The 22713-nt window shown below is 43.1% G+C and overlaps 1 protein-coding gene across 3 annotated transcripts in view; it reads left to right on the plus strand.

The window, feature by feature from the left end:
• Window positions 1–8163: 8163 nt before the first annotated feature.
• The window catches only part of NRIP1 (nuclear receptor interacting protein 1), an 88461-nt gene continuing 73911 nt past the window's right edge, over window positions 8164–22713 (plus strand). For 2 of the 3 annotated variants that reach the window (XM_084800842.1, XM_084800845.1), the window contains exon 1: window positions 9012–9238. The gene's annotated coding sequence lies outside the window, so the exon portion shown is untranslated. Of the gene's footprint in view, window positions 8367–9011; window positions 9239–22713 lie in introns of those variants that run through there. The other variant, XM_084800843.1, reaches the window with a different exon arrangement.

The following is a 22713-nucleotide window of genomic DNA, read 5'->3' on the forward strand; positions in this document are numbered from 1 at the left end:
AAGGAAGTCTATCACTGAGGGTGTACATGTGAAGGTTATATGGGAATTGAAGTTGCTTTCTCTGCTCATCTTCCTCACAGAACTTTATTATTATAATCTATGCATCTGCCAAAAGGCTGTGCTCACAAAGGCTCAAAGCAATAAGGCCAAATAACCATGGGCTGAAGCTTCTAAAACCAGGAGCCAAAATAAACTTTCTGTCCCAAGGAAAGGAAGCTAGGCCTGAGTGACACTGGATGCCACTCGACAGCCCCTTTGTACAACTCCTCACTTTCCCTATGTAGCACCAAGCCTGGGTCATTGTACAGTATAGGTTACGTAACTATGCTGTTACAGTAAGCCTATTTCTACCCAGGCTAAATAGCAAGTTTTGTTTAGTGTGTGTGTGTGTGTGTGTGTGTGTGTGTGTGTGTGTGTGTGATGGAGAATCACAGCCATTAACTGGGTAAGGTAGCACATACCTTTAATCCAAGCAGAGGCAAGCAGATCTCTGGGAATTTTGAGGCCAGCCTGATCTACCAAATCTGGTAAGCTCCAGGACAGTCAGAGCTACATCTTAGAGAGATTTTATATCAAAAGATTTTATATCAAAAAGAAAACCACAGACCACATCTTCTGCCTGCTATCGGTACCACTGATTTAGTGGACTCAGGGAATGAGGAAGGCAATGTGGTAAAAATATTTGTTAGGGATGCTGTTTCCTTACCTTGCAAAGTAGGCTGATCACTAGCATAAGTTATAACACTAAAAGACTGACACGCAAATTCACAATATTGGTAGGAGTAGTTTATGCCAGTAGTTTAGTTGCCATTTCCTGCAGATGCATATAGGTCAGATGAACTCAGACCAGAAATAAGTATTCTGGAATCAACAGCGGAAGAAAGGAAGAATTTGCTAAGAAAGGTGCTCTCTCATTGTCCGCTAACTGCTCTGATGGAGAGAGCCCAGTGATTTGGGTCTTGCCGAGCTAAAAGTGATCTGCTTTGTACCTAAAATTGAAGAAGTTTTCTGCAGTGACCATGAAACTGCAGGCATAGCAGGAGGCAAGAGTCTTGCCTTGTCATAAAGCACCAGTGATTTTGCTAGCAAGAGGTGATAAATTGTATTGCTTTTCCTCCTAAGCCTATTATTTCAGATGATCTCAAGGTAGCCACCATTAATTTAAGGACCAGAAGGAAGGGCAGAGACCAGGGCCTACTAAATAAAAGTGGAGCGTCTACAGGCAGCTAAAGGCATGCCTGGCAAGACTGTTATCTGGGTATGTGGCTGAGATAACTGTCTTGCCAAAGACATCCCCAACTTTTCCTGGTGCAGTTCATTATTGTGAAAGCTCAAATAAACATATGTCATGATGCTTCAAAATCTATGAGCTTCCCAGGAGAAAGGATCCTCCCCATCTTATGTATTTCATTTGTATATGTTGAGGAAAATTGTGAAGGACGAATTTCCCAAAGGAAGATCTGGGGACAGCAGAGAGCAAGAGAAAAAAACAAAACAAAACAATATCCGGGAGAAGGAATCGGTGAGTGTGAGAGGCAGGTCAGGCAAGACTGGGCAGGGTCCAGTCTGTTCCTGCTCAGTTGCCTTCGCTAATTATTATGGAGGGTGGTGCATCCTTCCTTTTGCAAATGGATTGCTTTAATGCAACCATTGTCTTCCTTTCTACCACTGAAAATTTAAGTGTGCTGGTTACTGAAAAGATACTCAGATCTTTGTTTGTCAACCTACAAGGAGCCCCGATCACAACCCATTGCAGAGGACTGAATATCATCCTATTATCTTGGGCAGTCATAGACACGGTACCATATCAGGAAGATACTTAAGTCTTTTTTTTCTTCCTAAAGGTGACAGGGAACCTGCTCTGAACATGTTTGTTTGGCAAACAGAAGGGACTGACCATGACAGAAATGCCAGTATCCAACTGTGGTGGTTTCATAACATGTCTACAGATTGTCTGATAGTCCTCCCTTCAAGTTGACTTTCCCCGTGAGGATAGAATGAACCCAGTGACTCACTTCTAATTAGAATAAACTGGAAGTAATTGTGTGTGAATTAGACCAGGTCACAGAGGACAGTGTGACTTCATCATTGCTCCTCTCCGATAACTCGCTTTAGTGGAAGTTCACTTCCACGTAGTGAAGTTACTCAGGCAACCTGCAGAGACCAGGAATCCCTGCCATCCTGACCAAAGGTCTCCTGCCAATAGTCATGTAAGCGGGGCTTCTTAGCACTGGGTCCTCCAGATGCAGGAAATCCTTCAGAAACTGCAGCCTCCCCAGCATCATTCTTGCAACCACAAGTGGCAGAGTTACCTCAGGAGCTCGGGAATTAAGGCGAGCAGTCTCCGGCATTCCTTACCCCTGCAACCTTTGAGATAACTGTTTGTGATTTCAATCCACTGTATTTTTAGGCAATTCGTTATGAAGCAACGAGGAATAAAAAGTGATTCTAATTATGCCCTGTGTCTTTGGCAACCCTATTTTTACCCATCATTAGAGCTCTCTTCCTACTGAGTGTGAAGTTCTGTCACATCGTTGTTTTGACTTGTAGATTCCTAATAGTTAATTACACGGAGCATGTTCCCATGTGCTTCGTGTATATCTTCTTCAGAGACAAGTCTATTCAGAAACTTTGCACATTTAAAAGAAATGAACTTTGTTTTTTGTGTTTTTGAGTGGTAAAAGTTCTTTATGTGCTCTAAAATATACCTTAATTTATATAATATATATTATATATACATATAATACATATTATATATATGAAAATTTGCGCCATACTATGTGTGATGCTTTTATGTGCTGTAAATTCACAAAATATTTAGCTGTCCATCTGGGTCTAGTATGCTCATTTTTTTTTCTTTGTCACTAGTGCAGTTTGTTCGTGCGTCACAAGACTTTGCCTGAGCAAGGACTTAGGTCCTCAGGATTTACTAAGCTTAGCTCTTAACATTTAGTTCTCTGATCCATTTTGAGTTTGTTTCACATATAAAGTGAAGAATGGTTCCAATTTCATTCTTTTCACATATTCACATGCATATATCTCCAAATGTCCCAACATCCTTTGTTGAAAAGTTATTTTTCTATTGGAGTGTATAAAGTCTGGAGGTAAAATATGCATGTGCATGTTCCTGTTCTGGAGTATATTTGTGTATCAAGGGTGATGATATGTTGGCTTGGATTTGTAAAAAGATAATTTATATGAGACAGTTTTTTAACAATATAAATCAGGAGCATATATGTGCCTATCTATTTTCTCTCCTTTGGAGATTCAACCAATTGCACAAGTAATAAGCATGCATATTACAGCTCCTTTATCACTTTCTTCACTATAGACCCTTGAATAATTTGGAAAACAAGATATATACTTAATTTTAATTGAAGGGTATCTGAATACATGGCCCCCAAATTAATAGGATTATTTGTTTACTGAACTGAATCATGTCACGCGTGTTTGTGAAATCTTGAAAATAAATTTTTTATGTAATATTTCCTTTAATTGTCTACACATAGTAAACTGATTTGCTATCACAACTGGCAGATTTCTCTTACTTCAGTGGGAATTTTTGGCCTTGTAGCCATAAACTGTTCTATGTATTTCCATGTTTTCAGAAGGAATGAGGCACATCATGCCTGTTTCATTGAAGTGTCTGCCTTTTTCTTGCACACCTTTGGTTGCTTGTAGATAATCATTTCCAGATTTGATTTTTTTTTTTTGATAGATGAAGTTTTCAGGATGCATTTTAGTGCAGAAATGAAGCAGGCTGCTTTTGGCAGACCTTGGGAATCAGACTCCACTGGGAGAGAAAGGGCTGGGGTCCCACTAGGGAAAAACCACATAGGAAGCTGCAACCGGGGCATCTAAGGGTCTTCCTTTTGGTTCTTCAGGCTTTCTTCAGTCTCAGTGAGCTGCCACACAGGCAGTGGGGTAACCTGAGAGAAGTGACTGCTCCCACAAGGCTGGGACAAATTCTGAAGTCCACACGTAAGTGCTGTAAGAGCTAGTAGAAGCAATCCCCCAGCAGTGACAACCACTAGCTCAGAGGTAGACTTGTGCTCTTAGGAAGGGTTTCTTGTTTGTTTGTTTTGTTTTGTTTTAGGGGCTTGGTTCTTTGATTTGGTTTGCTTTTTTTTTTCAACTTATTCAATCCACTATTTACAGCATTTCATTTCTCCTATAAAAACAGGTTACATTTAGAGTCTTCCACCAAAAGTTAATAGAAAATAGGAACAGTTGTAACTATGGTATGCTTAATGAGGACACAGTAGATGAAATGTCAACTCTGTGGATTCTCTGATTGCTATCAAAGCCTCCATACACGAAAGTGGGCTTTATAACAAAATAACTGACAAATAAAATGTTATGCTTAACATGCTTTAGGTTTGCGTCTAACAGATTGTTTTCTTTATACCATTAACAGCTTCATGCAGTCCTCCTAGTCTAGAACTGTGCAACTCAATATGGCAGTGGCTTAAACTGTGCAGTGTTGTGAGCTGAAAGAGCACTGGGGTTTTCCGACCTAGTGTTCAAAAGAATAAAATAACTGGGCATATTGGTGCACATCTATAATTCCAACATGCATCATGAGTTCCAGACCAGCCAGGGCTACATAACAATACCATGTTTAATAAAAAAAAAATGAAGGTATAATATCCAATTTTTATGGACATTGAAATGTTTTGTATATGCTGAATTAATTGGTGAATGCAATTTAAGTTAATAACATTTTTTTTCGTACCTGTGAGATATTGCTCCTGCAAATTTTAAATAAGACATGAAACTCACCTTTGTGATTCACTCAGTGTTTTTATGGGCTAAGTTTATGTGCTCAAGAGGAAAGATACTAGTGTAACTATACTGGTGGCTCCGTTTGTATGTGATCATTTACACACACACACACACACACACACACACACACACACACACACACCTCCCCCCCCCCCCCACACACACACACAGAGAGAGAGAGAGAGAGAGAGAGAGAGAGAGAGAGAGAGAGAGAATACAATATGTCCAAGTCTTCTCAGTGTGCTTTTGTAGTTTCTCATAACGTGCTTCTGTTAATAGTCTATTCCTTCCCTGAGAACCCCTTTGTCACTCTGCCTACTTAGTAAATTCTTGTAACCTTTCATCGGCCACCTGGAACACTATTTTCCCTGGAAAAAGTGTTTTCTAAACTCCCTGGCCTAACATTCAAACCCCAGATGGAAAGAAATACTCTGTGCCAGAGGTTATGACAGTGACCTGGCCAACACCTACTGAAGGCTTACTGTTTGCTGGCCACAGGGCTAGGTACTGAAGGTAGCCCAATGTGAGCAAGAGGGGAGATTGGACCTCATGAGTGCATACTTTCATTGTAGAATGGAATGTCGAAAAGCTGGCCATTTACAAACTTCAAGGCTTCAGGGATGCTGGGCATGAGAGATGTAAAGAAAACATCCAAGATCTGTCTTTCTCAGACTACTTGTAGATATGCATAAGAAGATAAATTAGAATATTGAATTCCAGAGGACTAATGACCTTTTAAAAGATTTACTTATTTTTATTTTATGTGCATTGGTATTTTGCCTGCATATATATCTTTGTGAGAGGTTGAGATCCTGGAGTTCCAGACAATTGTGAGCTGTCATGTGGGTCTTGGGAATTGACCCCAAGTCCTCTGGAAGCATAGTCAGTGCTCATTAACTACTGAGCCATCTTTCCAGCACCAACTAACAGACTTTTTATAATACATGTATGTTTAGGTTTATAAACTGAATGACTTTTCACATTACACATGCTTCCTATGAGAACCAGCTTCCAAAGAAAGACAATTGTGCATCACATATACCCCAAGATCCATGCCATTGGTACTCTTAGCCTAGACATTGTCTTTCTGAAAATCCAAAATTATCTCATAATCACTAGGAGATGCAGCTCAATGGGAGAGATGTTGGTCAGCCAGTGTGTATGAGGGTCAATTCCTAGAAGCAGAAAAACTACTGTGTCTGTGTGTGGATGCTTGTGCCACGCACATGAGCTGAGTTCACTGGACAACTTCATGGAGTGTGTTCCAAGGATCAGACTCAGGTAGCTAGGCCGTTTTACTGGCCCAGCACTGGTATTTTTTTGTTTGTTTGTTTAAAGAAAGAATAAACACAAAAAGATCCTCATACATTTAGCATGGTACATTGAGATGAATTCCACATGTGGTACATAATTAATTTAACACAAATGAATTATCAGAAAGAGTCCAGGATTTAAATCGCTACATTGGGAGGGATGAGTACCAGCTTAGGTGCATCATCTAATGTGTAGCATCAGGGTTTTAGCACTGATGTTGGACAAGCAGGACAAGACTTGACTTGCTGGGAAGTCTCAGGGAGCTAAAAACCTGTTTAAAAAGTGAGAATAATATTTTTTCTGAGTGACATTTGAGAGGCTCAAATATCTGTCCTCAAGTGTGTCACCACAGTACATGTACCTCAGTCCTTGGTAGGAGCATCATTCTCTTACATGGAATCTCTTACCTTCCTTAGCTTTTTGTTAATTGTGACAGGCTATCTGGATTCTTAGTCTGTGCCACAAAGGAACATGCCAATCAAAAGAGAAGAAAGTGTTTGTTGACTGGTAACAACCTTGAAGTAGAGTACAAGCTCAATTTTTCTGTGTGTGTGTGTGTGTGTGTGTGTGTGTGTGTATGCATGTGTGTGTGTCTGTGTGTGTATGTATGTGTGTGTGTTTGTGTATATGTGTATGTCTGTGTGATTGTGTGTGTGTATGTATGTGTGTGTCTGTGTGTTTGTGTGCATGTGTATGTATGTGTGCTTGTATGTGTGTCTGTGTGTGTATGTGTGTATGTATGTGTATGTGTCTGTGTGTGTGTGTGTGTGTGTTGCACGGACTTGAACCCATTGCTTTACACATACTAGTCCAGTGCTTCATCCCTTTTTGCTCCACCGCTGTCTCAGTTTCACAAACCTGGGTCTCTCCTTTGGGAACTGCATCCGTGAACTTGCAAAGAAGTCTTGGATGCCCCCCCACCTCCCCCGACCCCCGCCTGCCTGTCTCAACCTCCCAAATAACTAGGATTACAGGCCAGTACCACTATGGCTAACTGAAAACATTTGTTGAATCCACTACAATCTACCACAAGGATGACTTTAATGAAACTAACATTGAATTTTCAATAAAATACCAAATAATACCCAATAAGCTGCTTAAGAGAAGGACACATCTATTCTACATTCAGAAAGACTTTGTATAATATTAACTTTTTTCTCAAAAGAGCTAAGTTCTAAATTATGCTGGTCATTTAATTGCAATGATTTGCTTTTTGTCAATCCAGGATAGATGATGTCCCCAAGATCTGCTGCCTTTACTAATTTGCTTCAAGCAGGTTTTGAACTGTGGCATATGCAAGTGCTATGCTGTGACAGGAATTTTACACTGCATTAGGACAACAGATTGCATAGGTGAATCACTAGGAGGAGCAAATAGTCCTAACATGTGCTCAGGACCATGCTAGGGTGTATAGATGTATTAAGAATTAATTTGAAAAATTGCTTTCACTTTCAAGATTGGGACGATACACCAGACCTTGCTCATTTGAAAAATCTGAAAAATAGCTATAAAGCTCTTACATAACAAGGAAAGAATACACTTGATCACTTGGATAATTTTGGGTGTCGATGTGTATCAATAGCTGTTTCCAAATGCTCCGGAAATTCTTATGGAGATGAAAACATATGTATGAGAGTAAATAGCTTGGTTCACAAAATTGTCTTATTCGGTAAGTATTTTAACGCAGGCGTACCACTTCAGAGTTTAGGATGAACTGAAGATGCACTTCAGCTTTTTTTTTTTAATGTCAAACAAAAACAACTTCTGCCATCATTTCCCGCTGGTAATTCTTTTCATGGCGAAATACTGGAGTCAAAAAACCAAACGTGACATCTAGGGTAGAGGGAGCATTAGAAGGAGGCTTCACGAGTAAGACGTGAAGGGAGCAGAGAGAACACAAGGAGAGGAAGAGATCATGGTTTCGTATTTCTCTCTCCTCCCTCCACTTTCTCGCTTCACCAATCTGTTGGCCCCCCTCAAATTTAGAGGCGGGTTCAGCAAGAGGAGGCTGCAGGAAACCCAGGTTTCGCTGCACTGCCACCCTGGCTTCGTGATGTAATTGTTATTTATTGAGACTCTGAACCGAGCGGAGCGGCTTAAAGAAGTGACAGCCCATCTCCCAGTCCTGTTGGGTCAGATCCTTTCTGGGGGTGGTGCAGATTGGCGGGCAGACCCTGCTGGAGACTTCGCAGTGACAAAGCAGCTGAAGATAAAACCGGGTTCCTGGGTTCCGCGTCGTCTAGGGAGCTGAGCTGTGCACTCCTCAGGTCTTTCCTAGTTTTTCGCTTGGAATCATGCCACATTTATTACTGGGTCCTACTAGGTGCTGGGCCCGGGGTCAAAGTGACCTAGGGTTATAGCGCTATAGGTTCCGGGACACAGATTTCAAGGAGATTGAAATTGAGGGTGGATAAAAAGGGAGCCAAGAGAACGCGTGCTGTGGGGTGAAATGGGAGGAAGGGAGACACTTAAGGTGCCAGCCCCTAGGTGGGGACCCGGGGGACAGCCCTACTCCTCTGCGGTGCCCCCAACGCTTGCCCTGGCCTTGGTGACATGGACGGTCGCCTGGCCCCTAGGGAGAATGTGTTCACGCTGCTGGCTGGACGGGGCCGGGAAGCCAGGTTGCCAGCTCCGGGAGCAAGGCACCCCCCTCTCCCGGTGGAACCAGGTCGTCTCCCTGCCTTCAAGGCCGCTCAGCTCCCGGTCCCGGACCCGGCGTACTGACAAGGAGGCCTGCAGGCGCCGGGTGGGCTCCTCAGCTCCAGCGAGCCTCCGGGTGTGTGATCTGCCCGGGTGACAATGGGAGGGAGGGGCAGAAAAGGGTTAAGAAACTTGGCTGAAGAGCTGAATGGCGTGGAGCAGCGAGGGGAGGGACCCGGCCGCCGCGAACTCGGCGGCGGAGGGAGGAGCGCGGCTGCGGCGGGCGGGAGGCGAGCGAGGCGCTCAAAGTCAGCCTCGCAGACATTGCAGCAGAGCCCCGAACTCGGGAGGCCACGGCGACCGCGGCGCAGGCGGAGGACGAGCCGGCCCCCCAGCCCGCCGGTGCGCACCGCCCGTGGCCTCGCGCGGCCGCAGGGCACAGCTAGCCCGGGAAGGAGGGAGCGACGCGGATCGGCGGCCGGGAGCCGCGGCGGCCTCGGTGAGTGGCGATCGCGGCCCGGGCTCCGCGCGGAGCTCGCGGAGCGGACGCCGCGCCACCCGGGCACGGCCTGGGTGCGCGGCCCCGTGGAGACGGCGGAGGCCGGGGGGAGGCCCGCGGGAGGCGCCAGGGACACGGATACCGGGGACAGCCCGCCGCCGCGCCCCGCTCCGGGTCTCCCCGGGAACTCGCGGGCCCGGCCGGCGCGGCTGCCAAGTTGTGGAGTTCCCAGCCGCGGGCTCGTCCGTGCCAGCTCAGCGTGAGGGGCGCAACCTCCCCGGGGTTGCTCTGTGCCGGGACCCACGCGGGTGGCCGGGTCGCGGGTCCCCGGTCCAGCCCGCTCGGCTGCCCCCGTTGGCCCCGAGCCCCGGGCAGCCAACGCCGCGCCGCTCGGTCCTGCCGCCCAGCGGTGCCCGCGGTGGCGCCCGCGCAGCTCCCCGCCTTTCGCCGGTGCTTCCCTTGCGCGGTGCTCGCGGATTCCCGATAGGGAAAAGTGACTAGGGAAAGGGACAGCGCTGAGCCCCAGGCTCGGCCTGCTGGGCACGAGCTCCCGGCCCGCCGAGGGAGGGCGAGGCCCCTTGCACCGGAGGCCTCAGCCTAGTTTCCCCAGCATCCGAAAGGGGGTTCGCTTTTAGCATGAGCCTAGTGAAGTCCTGGGAGACCGCTCTTCTCTCTTGTGTCACTATCCTCCTTACTACAGTTGTTGTTTGAGGAAACCCTCTTCCGTGGAAACACCCCCCAAGACCCTCCCATCCTTTCCCAAGTAGTTTACAAATTTTAATCAGGAGTTGATATTCAGACTGAAGGAACAAAGGAACCCACTGTGTTTAAAAGGCGGACAGGCAGTGAGTCTGACACATGTTGATCTCCAAGGCATTCCCGGAGTTTCTACCTTCCATCATGTCAGTAATTTACTTGGATTTTGGCAGTCGTAAACGAAGAACAGAACGTTAAGTAATTTTACGCTTAAAAACCTTTTTACAATTTGCTAAATTAATGGGTCGGTTTAGTTGGGGGAAAGTCCCGACGTTCTTAGGTGCAAGAACTTTTAAGTAATTTTTTTTTTTTTAATTGTGGCACCAGGCTGGAGTTTCTCTGCTAATGTGATTATGACACTGAGGGAAAACCGTGTTTTTAGAGAAAGGCTGTCTAAAGTAAAACAAGATTGGCGTATCTGTCTGTCTGTGTCTGTGTCTACACATATACGCATACATGATGTATGTGTAGTCTTTGTATTTTTTGCGCTCTGTGAAGCAAGGGGCCTCAGTAATTCATTCTTTAAAGTTATGAATTACATTATACCCGCTTATTAGTGAATCATAGGTTTAGCAAGTGGGTGGCTTCTTCCAGATGCTACTATTCGTGTTTAATCATCAGTTTGCCACCTTTGTCTAAGAAACAGTGAAATAAGTTTACTTTTTAAACAAATGGTGCTTCCGGTGTATGACCCCTTAAGAGTGGCTGCTGCCTGGAGTATGTTGAAATGTCCTTCCACATTCCAAGGTTTTGCCAGCAGTTTGGTAATGTCCATAGGGTTTAATTGATTCAGGGCGCCTGGCTTCCACACCAAGAGGAAGTTTCTCTTTTAGGACTTAGTTCTTACAGACAAAGGAGGAGAACCAATCAGTAATGCAGCAATGCACTACCTGCAAACTGAATACTTCCTGGGGCCTGTTTTATACTCCACAGGGAGATTTCTCTCCAGACTTAGCCTTTCAAGTACAAGGAGCAGGAAGAAAAGACATTTAAAAAGTAAATAAGGGCTGGTGTGTGTGTGTGTGTGTGTAAAGTGTGTGTGTGTGTGTGTGTACAGTTCTGCTGTTGCTTGTATTCAAGTGAGTTCTCTGAACTGCCTTTGAGAGAGTTGAGAATCAGGTTTAATGGCTATGAGAGGACCTAGAACCACTTATCTCTGTTAAACTTTGTAGAACTTGCACTTTTTTAAAATTGAGATACCTGAAAGTATTGTGAGTTAGCAATGGAGAAGGGTTTGTGGATGTGTGTAGGGCCCCTCTGACTGCTCCAGTTTTAAGAGCAAAACATTGTGATAAAAAAAAAAATAACCTATACCACCACCTAGAGTCTGTTTGTTAGCTTATTGCTCTTGGAGTTTGCTTACATTGACATGCCCCTTATGGTTGCTGTGTAGTCAAAACATGATTAAGAAGTTCAGGCTTTCCAAAGGCCATCCAGGAGAACAATTATTTAAGTAGTAAATAGCAAGTGCCAATTTAAATTATCCACACCACCTTCAGAGTAAAAAATTATGACATTTCAACTCAAGTGGGCTAGTCTCCAAAAGATATTAACTCAAAAAAAAATTAAGACAGCCTTTGTAGTTTATGCTCTGACTGTTTAAAGATTTTCTGTGTTACTAGAGATTCAAGAAATATTATGAAATAAGTGCCTTTTGAAGTTCAGAGGAAACAAAAGCAATGAGAAAAAAAATACAGAGAGAGGTGTGTTGCCGCTATGAAAATTTTAGCTATTGAGAAGGTTAAAGAGAAGGTAGGCAGTTTTTGAAGTTGGCCTCAGATATTTGAGAATACAGTCAATGTGAAATAAAAGGGATACTCTGTCTTGCTGGTGGTTTGTATGCAGTAAAGCAGTCTGTTAAACAGGAGACCATAGGGAGGCAGCCTCTGCCATGTGGCTTATCACATTGTCCAAGGAGGAAGTACTGTTCCTCCTTTAAACGTGTAGCCTGAAAGATGGCCTCCAAGATCTTTAATTAAATATCATGTTGAACAGAGAGAACTAGAGCACTGTATTAATTCTGTCAAAAATCACTATTTTAGAACATTGAGGACAACTAAAAATGAATTAACTCATATCTGAAAGCAGAGTTTTATAGAAGGTGACAGATGAGGCAAAATATGTCAATCTAATGGAACACATAGGGAGATCAGGATAGATGTGCCATCCTCGGCTCTTTAGATAGTTGAGCGAAAAGGAGATTATTATTAACTGCACACATTCTATGGCCAACCAGTACTAGAAGATCATGGCATGGTGCTCCCTTTAAATCAAAGTGGCTCAGGATCTATGAGGATAAAGGTGTTAGAGTTTTTATTTGTAAGTCTGAAGATGGCAAGCAACGTATGTCTTCCAGAGCAGCCAATAACTCTTTGTTTTTGTTTTTTGTTTTTTTTTTTTGGTGGAACATTTTTTTTTATTATTAATTTATTCTTGTTACATCTCAATGGTTATCCCATCCCTTGTATCCTCCCATTCCTCCCTCCCTCCCACTTTCCCCTTATTCCCCTCCCCTATGACTGTTCCTGAGGGGGATTTCCTCCCCCTGTATATGCTCACAGGGTATCAAGTCTCTTCTCGGTAACCTGCTGTCCTTCCTCTGAATGCCACCAGATCTCCCCCTCCAGGGGACATGGTCAAATGTGAGGCACCAGAGTACATGAGAAAGTCATATCCCACTCTCCACTCAATCGTGGAGACTGTTCTGACCGTTGGCTAGATCTGGGTAGGGGTTTAAAGTTTACCGCCTGTATTGTCCTTGGATGCCAATAACTCTTTGATGTATGAAGTCAAAAGATCATTTAGCTAAAAATATGTTTAAGACATTCAGAATTGAATCGTAAAAATTGCCCATTTTAAACAGTGGTGCATCTTTTTTAAAGTTTTGAAATTTAGGCTTCCTGACACAGTTTTTAAAGTGTAGGCTAGTTGGTTCCTCTCTGTACGCCCCCCCCTCCTACCCTTCTTTTCCCTCTCACCCTCCGTCTCTTAAATGAACAAACCACATATCTTTAGCCATTTCTCTCTCTTCCACGAGAAGTGCTTTAATTTGTTCACTTTCTTTTGTGTCTGTGGTAGGGTGAAGTTTCGTCTGTAGTTTTCCACCTCCCATTTCTGGTGACTGATACACACTCATGAATCAGCTTTGTATTTTCAAAGGATAATTTACTCTTATTGGGATGATGGTTGAGGAAAAAGCATCTGCTGTTCTTAGCAAAATCCTGTGTGCCCATATCTTCCAACTAGAGACAAGGTTGTTTTTTTTTTTTTAATTTTTTAAATTAATTTACTTTTATTTTTATTTAAATTGCCTTGAATTCTGTTGAGGAGTTAATAAATATCTCCAACAGAATGTGGTAGGGTCACTTGAACTGGGCCTGTGAATTAAAGTAATTGTAGTTTTTCAGGAACCCTGGGGATGTACATGTTCGTGCAGTAGTATTTAGTACGGAGCAGGCCAGTGGAGTGGAGCTGGGGGCTCTGTGCAAAAGTTGGAATGAACAAAAAGTAAATGGAGGAGAGAGATCTCGCCTTCCATCCCCGTTTGCATCTGATGCAGAAGCGGGGACGTGAATTGCTGATGGTAATGGATTCATTCCCTTTTACGCGGCCAGCAATATTATATAAACAGTGGTTGTTCGAGGGAATGAAATGACGAGTTCTCCATTTGTGCAGATTCACATTTAGTTGTTGAATGCTCCTTAAGTGTATCTGAAGTGGAAGGTCAAGATCGGGTACCAGAATAGAGCCAGGAGGTACGGTTTACTTGCCAGAAAACGAGTATTGTCTCCCGTTCTCTTTCGTCCATTCCTTTATAAAATCTGGAGTTTTGTAAGTATTGTTGTGGAGATGGAAAGCCGGGTGCTAAGGCTTGGGTGGTGATGCAGAGATCTAACAGAATCTTATGGTGGTGGTGGTGTCTTGGTGTAACTGGCTACAGGAAGTATATTGTTATTATCCTAGTGGGGCATGGACAGCAGAGAGACCAGAATTCTCATCGAGAGTTTCCTTACAAATAGTTCCCCATCATTTTTCACCATTGACATTTAATGTTCAGTGTGCATATATACTGAATGCGTAGGAATTCTAAAAATTAGATTGGAGTTTATCTCGAACAAAATTCTTGTTTTGCTGTGGGTATGAAAAATAAGTTTTTCCATGGTGAAAACTGGTATGTAGACTACTAGGAGGTTAGGATGGGTTTTTCTTGTTTTTTGTTTTTGTTGTTTTTGGTTTTGTTTAGCTCTTCCTATATACTCTGTGTCATGGGCCTTGGCATTGTAATTGATCCTCACACTTTCTCCCAGACATGTCACATGAAACATTATAAAACTTGCGATGGTATTGACCGTCAATAAGCCTTAAACAAGACATTTTCTTTAGGTTCATACAATGGAGACTAGGAGTACACTTTTCTAAAACTGATCCATCTTACATGATATTGGGATTTTGGGTCATGCTAGGGATAACTATTAAGCCCAGAACTCTAGGGGTGCTCTAGCGAGGAGCAAATCTGAAGAATTTAGAAGGCTGGCAACCCAAATTGCAAGAAAGCAAGCAACTTGGGTTCTGCAGGAAAACATACATTCTGCATCGGTAGGCTAAAGATGCTGTTAATGTTATGTTAATTTTTAAGATAGAATAAGCTTGAAGATAATCAGATGGATAATTAGAAGTTATGATTCATCTGTTTGTTTGTTTTGGTTGAAATAATGCCAAGCAGGGCAGCAGCATATATCGGAACAAAGGCTGGAAAGGGAATTGCAACATATCGATCATCTCTTCCTCCCTGCCCTCCCTCTTCTTTTGACTCCCAACTAATGGGTCTAGGGTAAACCTAAGATTTTGTTTGAAAAAAAAAAAAAGCAAAACAACTTGGAAATGGAATTAACATGTGAAGAAGGAAATAGTTGTATTTGAAATCTCAACATGTCATGGTTCTCTCTCCCTTCAGGTTTTTTTTTTTTTTACTTCCTATAATTAGGAATTAAAATCCACCTTTTGTTGTTCAAATACTTTTAAGGGTGAAAGCAAAATATCCTTTGTTGGCTTTAAATCACGCGTGACTAGCCCAGAGTTTCAAGAAACATTGAATTTCAAGTCTGTTAGGTACTTGTAAGTTCTTGGGGCTCAGTCTCCCACCCAGACAAGGAGCACTCTGACAGCCTCGTGCTGTGCTGGTGTTTACTGAGAGCTTCGGTGGATGGGGATCTCTCACTTTTAGACTTCTTATTAAGAAAAGCCCCTTAATGGTAGGCAGAGTCACTCCTTTTGAAGCCTGCAGTTTCCATCGGCTGCAAAGGATTGTGGGCAGTTTGGGAGCGAGGGAGTTTGGAGCTTGTACTGTTAGTAGTTTGCTTTGAATATTTTACTTCGTGTTCTTTACTAGCTCTGTGAAGGTACAAGGTACAAGGCCACATTGCGGTTATTGGCTTTAGAAGTCAGGAGGAAAGCTTATAGTAACTATACTGTGGGTTCGGATGGTAGTTAAGCTGGCTGCTTGTGCCTATGACCTCCTAAGTGTTGAATGTGCCTAGACACAGCATGTGCCGATGTTAAATATCACTTCGTTAAAAATGTCAGATGCAAATTTTGCATTACAATAGGTAGGTGGGGAAATTAAGCTGAGACACAAGCTTAAAGCGAAAGAAATAATATAATATGGTTTTTAATGTGGGCAATAACCTGGCACATACTGTTAGGATCAAAATTTGAGATTTGGAAGTTCTGCACAACATGGGCGTTTTTCCAGAAGTGTGTGTGTGTGTGTGTGTGTGTGTGTGTGTGTGTGTGTGTGTGTGTGTGTTTTGAGGATTGAACCCCGGGGCCTTGTGCATGCCAGGAATGTATGTGCTCTACCACTGAGCTACATCTGCAGCCCAAGAGATGACATGTATAAGGAATGATAAGTGGATTGGGAAAAGCAAAGTTTTAAGTTTTTAATTCCTGGATTTTGCGTTTCTACTGTCAGAGTAGAGAAGTTGATGTATATACTGGAAAGGAAGCAAGCTAAAGATAGAGGGGCAGAGGAAAAGTATTGGGAAACATGAGGAAACTCCAAGTGAATTAATCATCTTTGCCTTGTTTTACTGGAAGGGGCATACGGGATAGGGTGTGATTTTCTTTTTTTTCAAAAGTACGTTAAAGATGGCACTTCTGTTTCTCTACATTTCTCTTTCTTGTGTAGAGTCTTCTACTGAATCAGTCTTAGATTCTGGTAAAAGGGAAGTCCTTTTTGTTTCCCTGGGCAACAACATCCGTAGCCTGAGAGGTCAGATGTGATTTTTCAATTCTGAGGTTCTGCTGCCGTGGGTCAGGACGAGTTGTTCATGACTTCAAACTGCTGGTTTTAGAAGCAGTGGAGATGATTGGGTGACAGCTTCACATGTGCAGAAGTTGTAGTGCTGCATGCCTTTTGCCGCTTTACCCCCCTGTACCCCTCCAGCATGAGCAGGAGCCGGGAAAGGGAGTGAAGGTTAGGAAGTGATGGCCTTGTGCCTGGCACTGCTCTGGCCAGTTTACATTCAGTTTTTTCACTTTCAATCCTTGCAACTCCACCTAGACATGTTAAAAAAAAAAAAAAAAATATATATATATATATATATATATATACATATATACACTTACATACATATATTTACACATATGTATATATATACACGTATATGTATGTATGTCTCTCTCTACATATTTTTATATATGTGCATATATATATATTAATATTATTTTTCCCCTCTAATTACAGATTCAGAAACCCAGTCTGTGAGTTTTCAGAGTCACTTGCCTGAAGTCACACAGCTAGTTTTCATTTCCCATAGGAATGTGCCATCTTTAGAAAAAGAAGCAGCTGCCCCCCCCCCCCCGACTTTGAGGGAGCCTTTAGGGAACCTTGCTCTCCTTCCTGATAGCTGCAAACCCCAGGATGCAAGAACAGGCCTCCCTGCCTGATGCTCACAGGCCCTGCTTTCTCTAGAAAGGCCTCTCTTCCATGGTTTCCTCAGCTGCTTACCCTTAACCAGAGGAGAACTTGCTCCCCAAGGGGCAGCGGGGCTACTCTCCCCCCAAACTTAGTCCCCAGGGGCAGCTGGCCACTCCTCCCTCCCCCCCCCCAGTGTGAAGTGCCCCATGGAATTGTCGCAGCGTTCTTTAAGGTGGTGGATGACGCTGTATTTCTTGATGTAACTCGTTAAAATGGCTTGTCATGTCTTCACCTTGGGGTTCCCAAGGCTGACTGTGTTTGCCCCCGTCAGGGAGCTGCTGTCGCAAAGGTACGCAGCCTTCTTGGTTGAAGAATCGTGACTCCTCACTATCCTTAATGTGATTTGTTTTTCTTTTTTTTCCCTTTTACTAGCTTTTCTTCACCTACAATGGTTTTGTTAGAGACGGTGACATGTTGATAAAGCAGTCTCTGAGCTCCAAGAGGGAAATGGATAGTGCATTTGTGAGTTTATTGGAAGGAGAGAGATAAGGAGGTAGTTGGCCTCGTTTGGGGAGTAGACCTTGATGAGGAGGGAACTCTTTGAGTTAGGAGGCTTCTGACCCAGGGTGCATTTTTAACTACACACCAGTTCGTGGCCTTTTATTGTTGAGGCCATAAGAAATGGAGTTATATACCTCTCCACCTTTTTTTTTTAATTGACTCATTTAAAATTTATGGAATTTGGAACCCCAAACCACTGTAGCTGAGTGGCTCTTTATACAGTGGAAGGTGCAAGTTGAAACTATATTAGAGACATAGAAGGAGATATAAAGTGAATATACAGAATAGTTTCTAGTGTGCTATGGGTGTTATATTGCTAAGTACATGTTGGGAAACAAAGGATTCCCATAAAAGCTGTAAAAGAATAATTTGTTTTGATTTTTTTTTTTTTAAAAGAGAATGGATATTTTATTCTGGCTAAATAAAAAAAGAGAGGAACTTTCAAAGTGAACAATCTGGAGAGGAAAAAAAATCTTTTTATGAGTATTATGTATTGATATTATTTCTCTAACCCTCCCATGCTTTTAGGGAATTAATTGAAATAGACCGAGCCCATGTGATAGCAAACATACAGGTTGGGCTGGGTTCCTAATTTACGGTCTGGTACTTTCCTCAGTGTCTACATACTTTGTATCATTAAGGCAAAGCCATGCATAGCTGTGGGGCTGAGGAGCATCACCCTCCCCCATGTGAATCAGTGCTGAACTTGAATCTTCATGAGTGGAAATAATGTCATGGCATGTCTTCAGGTTGGAAGAGAACTTGATAGAAAGCTTTAGAAGGGAGCCGGGCGGTGGTGGGCGCACGCCTTTAATCCCAGCACTTGGGAGGCAGAGGCAGGCAGATGGCTGTGCAGGCAGATCGCTATGAGTTCGAAGCCAGCCTGGTCTATAAAGTGAGTCCAGGATAGTCAAGGCTACACAACAAAACCAAAAGAGAGAGAGAGAGAGAGAGAGAGAGAGAGAGAGAGAGAGAGAGAGAGAGAGAGAGAGAGAGAGAGAAGCTCTAGAAGGACTGGAGCTAGCTAAGGACACTAGCTAGAGGACCTGGCTCTGCTTCCTCTTTAATAAAAGCACTCAAGTGTACTTGGTACTTTCCCATGAGTTTCTTTCCTCTCTGTTCTAACCTTTTCTGCTTAAGCTTGCTTTGGAATTCCTCATCTCCCCCACCCCCACCCCCACCCCCTGCTCAGGATCCATGAGATACGACTGGGCAATCAACTACTGAATCTTTTAGCACTTTTTTTTTTCTGTCATCCTTAACCTCAGACTTCCCAAAAGGAGGACCTGAGCAAGTTGACTCTAAGAATTAGCAAGGCAGCAGTTGGTTGGCTAGACCCAGGCTGAGAAGTCGCGTCTTGATTTACTTCAAAGGCCTCTGTTTCCGTTTTCTTTCTTTCTTTTTTTTTTTTTTTTTTTTCTGATGCGGGTCAACCTTTGGCTGTGGATACAGCAGCAAAGTGCAAGGTAAGGCCAAGGAGAGATCAGTGGTACCCAGTGCTGGGTCCTGAGGGCTGAGTGGAGGGCAGCTGCATCTTTGCATCTTTGCATCTCTGTGGCCTTGGGCCTTTTTTTTTTTTTTTGTCTTCAGCGTAGCCTTGGATTCTTTTCATAGTTAGAATTCTTTTCGTAGTCCTGTGATTTGCGTATAATTTCTAGGCCATTTTGTAGCAAAGGTATGTGTGTGTTCCTGCAGATGCTTTGTTTTCCCGTCTCCATACATTTTTGGTTCTGTTTAAATAGAGACAGGGTTGAGGTTTCCTGGGCGTCCTTTCTTCCACATTAGCATGTCTATTGATATCATGTATTTTCAGGTCTTTTTTTAGGAAGTCCTGTTGGTTGGACCTCAGGGGGTAGCTTCTCTGACATTTCTAGGAGACACAATTGCACAGCAACCTTCTGGATCCTCTGGCTCTTACAGTCTGTCTAGCCCATTTTCCAAAGTGATCCCTGAGCCTTGGGGGCAGGGCGCTGCATTTTGATCGGTTATCATTTTAGGTGATGGTCTCAGTGTCTTACAAAGAGGCGTTTTCTTGATGACAGATGGGGACTATAATGTGGTTATAAAGACAGATATTTAGGATGCATTTTGGGGTTATGTGGTTGTAGGTTCCCCTAGACAAGGAACTACAGGCAACTAAGGAATGCTGAGAGTTGAACAAATAGTCTTCCCCAGGGAAGAGCCCACCCATTAATTATTTAATACCAAGTAGTCAGCCCTGAAAATGCACATGCAGTCCATTATATGGACTCGGCAGGTTGCTCTTATGGAATACACACATATGCATGCGTACACACACACACACACACACACATACACACACACACACACACACAGAGAGCAAAGAAATAGAGGCTATGAAATTTGAAGAAGAGCAAGGCAGGATGCATGGAAGAAATTGTAGCAAAGACAGGGAAGGAAGAAATGATGTAATTATATTATAATCTAAAAAAGAAATAATTTAAGAAAGCACCAGGGGAGCTTCCTATTTGACTTAGCAGAACCAGGCACTGTTAGCTGTCCGTAAGCAAGGTACTGTCATCCAGCTTGCCTTACTCCTCACCAATGTCCTAGAACTAACTACCAAAGGAGTGGCGTGGGGTCTTTTTAGTCAGTTGAGAGCACAGAATGTGTGGTTTTTATGTGCTTTCAACCAAGTATCCCCTAGTCTGCACTCTAAAGATAGGAAGACAGGAGACCTAACTGTAGTCCTTTACACAGGCCACAAGCTGACAAAGAGCCTTGCCTTGGAAGGCAAATTGGAAGAGTCTTGCTATTGGTGACTGCCAGTAGGTGGGCAAGTTCAGAAGCTTGCTGCAGGCCCCCACACACAGTCTTTCTCTTCCGAAGTTATGCATTCCCTGATTTCCCACAGCCCTGTTTGTCTGGTGTCTCCTCTAGGAAGCCTGTAAACTTCATTTAGAGGAATGGGTTCATTGACAGATTGTTAGTGCCCTACGGCCTGCCACAGAGGACATTGTCCAATTCTGGACTATTCCTTAACTAGACCTGCATCAATCTCATCTTTGTTTATGACAGCTGTTAATTGTTATGTAGAGTGTAGGAATCATAGCTGTGGTGCATTTCTTTGGTCTGCTTAAATGAACACTTCCAAAAGGAATAATATTGTATGCTTAAACTGTATCCTCTTTTCAGTTGTATTAATTATGTGAGAGAAAAAGGAACGCAACTGTGGTGGCATTGTAATTAATTGATACTTGAAATGAGAATTTGTTTTATAATAAATATGAAATGTCTTCAAATTGCCCAAATTAGATTAGAAAATACGTTTCGCAAATTCTGTAGACAGCATTTAGTTTCTTTCTTCCTTATTTATTTTTAAGGAAGCGAAACATAGTATTTCTGAGCCCTTTAAGCAGTTTCCTTAGTTCAGGTTTAGAAGCCAAAGGAACTGACCAGCTGGGCAAGTTTAATCCTGTGGATTTGACTGCTTTGCAAGATGGACACATCTTAAAAGTTTATGTCTGGCGAGATGCTGTGACTCAAAGGAGGCTGAGGCAGGCAGAATTTCTGTGAGTCCCAGGCCAACCTTCTCTACAGAGTGAGTTCCAAGGAGGAAAGAAGGGAGGGAGGGCGGGGAGGAAGGGGAGGACAGAGAGGGGGAGGGAGAGAGGGAGAGGGGGGGGGGACAGATAGGCAGACAGACAGACAGACAGACAGACAGACAGACAGACCATATCTCAAGCAAAACAATAACCAGAAAATGTATGTGTAGACTTAGTTTTGAGTGTGGGAATATGGTCATTGGTCAGTGAGACAGTACTTGCCTAGAGTTAATTTGCCCCCCTCTGGTTTTTGAGGCAGCATTTCCTTATGTAGGCTTGGTTGTCCTGGAACTACCTGTATATACCAGGCTGGCATTGAACTCAGAGATCTGCCTGCTTCTGTCTCCCGAGTGCATGGATTCAATGTCTGGCCATCACACCTGGGTATTTTTGGTTCTAAATAACCTTACAGAGTTAACATTGTAGGATGACAGTATACAAAGCCCTTTGTAGGGTTTAATTGATAGGTCTGCTCTTCTCTCGACATGAATCTTGTTATAGTGTCTTTGTGTTGATTGATAATTAATAATGCTGATGCAAAGCAGAAAATACAATTATATGGAAATGGAGTTCAGAAGTATCTATCCACTGAGAGATTTAGTTTCAAATGCTAAATAAACATATACATTGTCTAAGCATGTACACATTATTAAAACATGTATTGTTGGGGCTGGAAAGATGGCTCAGTGGTTAAGAGCACTGGCTGTTCTTCCAGAGAACCGGAGTTCAATTCCTAGCACCCACCTGGCAGCTCACAACTGTCTATAACTCTAAAACCTCACACCCTCACACAGACATACACGCAGGCAAAACATCAATGCACATAAAAATGTATCATTATTAACTTTGATTGTTAACAAATGTTCTTAAAATCATTTCAATGTTTTGTGATGACAAGTTTGTAAAAAGTGTGTTGCATTTGAGAGGGGGGGAGGGAGGGAGGGGGAGAGAGGGAGAGGGAGAGGGAGAGGGAGAGGGAGAGGGAGAGGGAGAGGGAGAGGGAGAGGGAGAGGGAGAGGGAGAGGGAGAGGGAGAGAGAGAGAGAGAGCAAGAGCATTCCAACATAAGGCACACCTTGGCAATTGGGTTTCTTCCACTGCTTGGAATCCAGGGGTTTAAGTCAGGACCCCTGGCTTGCTGAGGCCTCTCACCAGCCCAAGACAAAGTTTTTAATGGACATAACTTCACCTGTACCAGCAGTGAATGCCAGGTGTTTCTTTAGTTTGACCAGTTATTCATTCATTCTTTTATGTATTCCTCCCAATAATTAGCCCAGGAAGTCTTTCTTCGAGGGCATTGTTCTAATATGAGTATATTTACTGATTTTTACTTTTACCTTTTCAGCTCCCATGCTTCATGTTGCAATTACTAGTTGGTCTGCACAAGCCCAGATGATACTGCTCTTGCAGTACATGTTCTGTTTAATAGTAGGTTACCTAAAACCTGTGAGGCTCAGAATTAGAAGTAGTTAAGCATATTACTTAGTATAGACATCAGCTTAAAAGCTGGTCCTTTTGGCAGTGAACAAAATGATAAAAAAAAAATCCTGTTTTTAAACCCTTTGAAAGGCAAAAGGAAAGATTATTTAATTATTTCTATTCATTGTTACACAAGTGTATGTGTGTGAGTTTATATGTGCCATGCATGAAGGTACCTGTGGAGGTCAAAGAGCA

This window comes from Acomys minous (genome assembly GCF_964271855.1).
Source record: "Acomys minous genome assembly, chromosome: 11".
Taxonomy (NCBI): Eukaryota; Metazoa; Chordata; class Mammalia; order Rodentia; family Muridae; genus Acomys; species Acomys minous.